Here is a 6,012-nt window from a genome sequence, read left to right as displayed (position 1 = left end):
CCTCTGGTGTGTTCCGGCCTGGGGAGGTTTGGGGTCTCTCCCCCCCTCCCTCCTGGTGCTTGTACGTAGTGATTATAGGCTGGGTCTGGTCTGGTCTGGGTGCTATAGGGCGGGTCACTAGTTTTACTGTTGACACAGTGCTTCTCAGTGCCTCTCTCTCTATGGTAGACTAACCTAGCCCTGGATCTTTAGGCTAAACACATTCAATGCCTTCTGTGTAAGACAGTGCTCTTTTAACTGCTCCTTTAGCTACATACTGTATCCCTTCACACAAAACAGTGGCTTAATTGTGCTAACTTCTGTAAACTCTGTATATCTCCTGACCACACCACGATCAGCATGCTCTAAATCCTAACTTGACTGCAATTATTACAACAATCTCTCATGGATACCAATGCATTTTTTCACATGAAAATATGAGTTAAAACTAAGGGCTCTCAAAGTGAATGAAACACACGCATATCAAGTTGGGTCCCTAACTGTGAAGCAATGAGTAATCAAAAAATATATCATACTAAATACCTGTATATCACATACTCTTCCCTGGAACTCTTCACCCTTGTGTTTTGCCCCACCCGGAAATTTGCTTAATCATTATTGACTTTACAAAACCGTTAGAAAGATGGCCTGGTAGGTACCCACCGATACAGGATGTACAGTCACAACCAAAATGATTGGCACCCTTGAGAAAAAAAAAGACTGTGTAAATTATTGGCGCACTTGCCAAATTAGAAAATTGTTCTGAGAAAAATATTTTGTTTAACAAGTAACACTTTTTTTTCACCCTGTCCAGGGTGTATACTTCTATATCAAGCTGCCCCATGCTATAGAAAAGGGAGATAGGCTCCTGCCTTATGGGCCATTCTGGCTCAGACAAGGCTTACTTACTTAGCTACAATGTTCTCATTATGTCCTTCCACAGAAGAGCCCTCTCTTGTATACTTACAGTGCCTAATGAAAGTCTACACAACCCTTGCAGTCTTCACATGTTGCTACCTTAAAAATGTAAAAAGATATTAAATTAGATTTTTTTCCCTACAGATCTACACAATCTACACCACATTTGTGAAAAATAAATATAAAAACATCTCAAACTTCATTTAAGGTCATAATGCATCATTTAAAAAAAAAAATCAATATCAAATCATTTATGGGTAAAAGTACCTTACAGTGATTGTTTTCAATTAAAATGGTCAAAAAGACACAAAAATAGCTTCTTATAGCGAAGAGCAATTTCTTAAGCAAGAATTTAGTTAGGGAGTGGTCTGAGTGGGGAGGGGAAAACAGAAAACTAGCTGTTATTGGCTGAGAGATTTAGAACTCTATTTTTTATTGTTCTAGTAACTAATTTACCACCTGGTGATGTCACCATGCAGGCCAAAACTCCATCTCATTCACTTCTCTTTTTGACCTGCACTGTTGGAGCTTGGAGCTTAAGCATTTCACTGTACCCTGCAATCACATTTGCGACCCTGTGTATGTGACTAATAAACTCATCTAATCAACAATTTATAGAGTGCCTTCGGAAAGTATTCAGACCCCTTGACTTTTTTCCATTTTGTTATGTTACAGCCTTATTATAAAATATATTTTTTTGTATTCCCTCATCAATCTACACACAATAGCTCATAATGGCAAAGCAAAAACTGGTTATTAGAAATGTTTGCTATTTTATAAAAATAAAAAAACTGAAAAATGACATTTACATAAGTATTCAGACCATTTACTCAGTACTTTGTTGAAGCACCTTTGGCAATGAATACAGTATCGAGTCTTCTTGGGTATGACGCTACATGCTTGGCACACCTTTATTTGGGGAGTTTCTCCCATTCTCCCAGCTGCATTGCTGCACAGCTATTTTCAGGTCTCTCTGGCTAGGCCACTCAAGGACATTCAGGGACTTGTCCCGAAGCCACTTCTGTGTCATCTTGGCTGTGGGCTTAGGGCCGTTGTCCTTTTGGAAGGTGAAACTTTGCCCCAGTCTGAGGTCCGGAGCGCTCTGGAGCAGCTTTTCATGAAGGATCTCTCTGTACTTTGCTCCTTTCATCTTTGCCTCAATCCTCACTAGTCTCCCAGTCCATGCTGCTGAAAACAATCCCCACAGTATGATTCTGCCACTACCATGTTTCACCGTAGGGATGGTGCCAGGATTCCTCCAGACGAGACACTTGGTATTCAGGCCAAAGAGTTCAATCTTGGTTTCATCAGACCAGAGAATCTTGTTTCTCATGGTCTGAGAGTCTCTAGGTGCCTTTTGGCAAACTCCAAGTTGGCTGTCATGTGCCTTTTACTGAGGGGTGGCTTCCGTCTGTCCACTCTAACATAAAGGCATTATTGGTCGAGTGCTGCAGAGATGGTTATTCTTCTGGAAGGTTCTCCCATCTCCACAGAGGACCTCTAGAGCTCTCCCTGACCAAGGCCCTTCTCCCTCGATTGCACAGTTTGGCCGGGCAGCCAGCTATTGGAAGAGTCTTGGTGGTTCCAAACTTATTCCATTTAAGAATGATGGAGGCCACTGTTTTTTGGGGGACCATCAATGCTGCAGAAATATTTTGGTACCCTTCCCCAAATCTGTGCCTCGACATAATCCTGTCTCTGAGCTCTACGAACAATTCCTTCAACCTCATGGCTTGGTTTTTGGTCTGTGGGACGTTATATAGACAGGTGTTTACCTTTCTAAATTAGGTCCAATCAATTTAATATACAGTACCAGTCAAAAGTTTGTACACACCTACTCATTCAAGGGTTTTTCCTTATTTATTTATATTTGACTATATTCTACATTGTAGAATAATAGTGAAGACATCAAAACTATGAAATAACACATGGAATCATGTAGAAACCAAAAAAGTGTTAAACAAATCAAAATATATTTTAGATTTTAGATTCATCAAAGTAACCACCCTTTGCCTTGGTGACAGCTTTGCACACTCTTGGCATTCTCTCAATTAGCTTCACCTGGAATGCTTATCCAACAGTCTTGAAGTTCCCACACATGCTGAGCACTTGTTGGCTGCTTTTCCTTCGCTCTTGGGTCCAACTTATCCCAAACCATCTCAATTGGGATGAGGTCGGGTGATTGTGGAGGCCATTTAATGCAGTACTCTATCACTCTCCAAATAGCCCTTACACAGCCTGGAGTTGTATTGGGTCATTGTCCTGTTGAAAAACAAATGATAGTCCCACTAAGCGCAAACCAGATGGGATGGCGTGTCACTTCATAGTGCTGTGGTAGGCATGCTGGTTAAGTGTGCCTTGAATTCTAAATAAATCACCGACAGTGTCACCAGCAATGCACCCCCACACCATCACACATCCTCCTCCATGCTTCACGGTGGGAACCACCTACTCTGCGTCTCATAAAGACATGGCGGTTGGAACCAAAAATCTCAAATTTGGACTCATCAGACAAAAAGACAGATTTCCATCAGATTTCCAGTCTCTTCGTCTTATTGGTGTCCTTTAGTAGTGGTTTCTTTGCAGCAATTCGACCATGAAGGTCTGATTCACGCGGTCTCCTCTGAACAGTTGATGTTGAGATGTGTGTGTTACTTGAGCTCTGTGAAGCATTTATTTGGGCTGCAATTTCTGAAGCTGGTAACTAATATACTAATCCTCTGCAGCAGAGGTAACACTGGGTCTTCCTTTCCTGTGGCAGTCCTCATGAGAGCCAGTTTCATCATAAGCGCTTGACGGTTTTTGTCACTGCACTTGAAGAAACTTTCAAAATGATTGAACTTTTCGGATTGACTTACCTACATGTCTTAAAGTAATGATGGACTGTAATTTCTCTTTGCTTATTTGAGCTGTTCTTGCCATAATATGGACTTGGTATTTTACCAAATAGGGCAACCTTCTGTATACCACCCCTACCTTGTCACAACACACCTCATTGTCTCAAACACACCAAGAAGGAAAGATATTCCACAAATGAATTTTTAACAAGTGTGAGAGAAAGATTACGTAGTTACCTAATTTGTTTGATATTAATAGTTAACAATTAATACTTAACAAATAGTAAGACATTTCTGTTCTACTGACGCTGTGTTTTTATGGTCTCCACTCTAGCTCCCTGCAGCTAATCTGGGCATATGGTCAAGAATATGTTTTACTCTGGATAGTTTAGGAGTAGAACAATCTCTCATTGTCTCAAACCCATTCTTGCATCTGGGAGACTAAGCTGGGTGGTGGTTAAAACAACACCAGGTGCAGATAACCACAATAGTACCCCAAAGTGGCTTATGATGCCCCCAATCTGCATGGGAGGGGTAGAACCAGCCATGATTAAGCATTTTAGTGTCAGCTATTTAAGAACCAGCATTCTCTGAAAAGGTTAGGCTCTCTGTCCAACAAACAACAATGTGGGGTCGACCAGTCTCATTATTGCAATAATTAATCAATGTTAAATAAAGATTCATCATTTGAATGGTGGTTCAAGTCTCTCTCAGTATACAGGAATTTCTACGAAACATGGTACACCTGTTAATTGAAATGCATTCCAAGTGACTACCTCATGAAGCTGGTTGAGAGAATGCCAAGACTGTGCAAAGCCGTAATCAAGGTAAATGGTGGTTACTTTGAAGAATCTCAAATATAAAATATATGTTCATTTGTTTTACACTTTTTTGGTTACTACACGGTTCCATATGTGTCATTTCATCATTTTAATGTATTCACTATTATTCTACTATGTAGATTCTAGTTTGTGAGTTAGGCAGGTTACTGCCTGGGAAGGTCTCCCACTCAGAAGTACAAGATGGTGAGGGGGGCGGGGGTAGGTTGACCTCAGGTCTCCCCACTGGAAGCCCGAGGTAGGGGGAGCGGGGGAATCTCTCAAATATCACACCTCTAACTTTGTACAGCACTATAAAATCAGTCACAACTAGTAAATTAGTATAATTAGTCAAATCAGTCACACTATGAAATGCTACCACATAAACCACAATTCATTCATAATACTGTCAATATATAGTTTCACAGACATATTATTGCATTTTTTTCTGGTTTGTGCAAAATCGTTAAGAATAATATAAAACCAGTCTGCACACCACCAAGGTGAATTGGTTTAGTATTGACTCTTGGTTGATGGTGTTGGAGGATGGGTAATGTATTGATGCTCGAGTGCCAAATCAACAAAAATGTGTTTCTATTTGTCTTTGGTACTTCTTTTGATATATATGAGTCTTATTTTTGTATATATTTTTATATTTATATAGTTTTAAATGTTCAGATTATTTATTTGTGCAGTTCCAAATGTCTGAATAAAAATTACAGTTAGTGCAGAATGATGCTTTCTCATTTTGTTGTCGGGTGGGGGGCAGCATCCCGGAATCACCTCTTCACTGTTGACGTTGAGACTGGTGTTTTGCCGGTACTATTTAATGAAGCTGCCAGTTGAGGTCTTGTAAGGCATCTGTTTCTCAAACTAGACACTAATGCACTTGTCCTCTTGCTCAGTTGTGCACCGGGGCCTCCCACTCCTCTTTCTATTCTGGTTAGAGACAGTTTGCGCTGTTCTGTGAAGGGACTAGAACACAGCGTTGTACGAGATCTTCAGTTTCTTGGCAATTTCTTGCATGGAGTAGCCTTAATTTCGCAGAACAAGAATAGACTGACGAGTTTGGGAAGAAAGTTATTTGTTTCTGGCCATTTTGAGCCTGTACTCGAACCCACAATTGTCGACGCTCCAGATACTCAACTAGTCTAAAGAAGGCCCGTTTTATTAGTTCTTTAACAGTTTACAGCTGTGCCAACATAATCACAAAAGGGTTTTCTAATGATCAATTAGCCTTTTAAAATGATAAACTTGGATTAGCTAACACAACGTGCCATTGGAACACAGGAGTGATGGTTGGTGATTATGGGCCTCTGTCCGCCTATGTAGATATTAGCTGTTTCCATCTACAATAGTCATTTACAACATTAACAATGTCTACACTGTATTTCTGATCAATTTGATGTTATTTTAATGGACAAAAAAATGGTTTTGAAAGAAAAGCACAAGGACATTTC

This window comes from Oncorhynchus tshawytscha, linkage group LG04 (assembly GCF_018296145.1).
Source record: "Oncorhynchus tshawytscha isolate Ot180627B linkage group LG04, Otsh_v2.0, whole genome shotgun sequence".
NCBI lineage: Eukaryota > Metazoa > Chordata > Actinopteri > Salmoniformes > Salmonidae > Oncorhynchus > Oncorhynchus tshawytscha.
Note: the sequence above shows the minus strand (reverse complement) of the source record.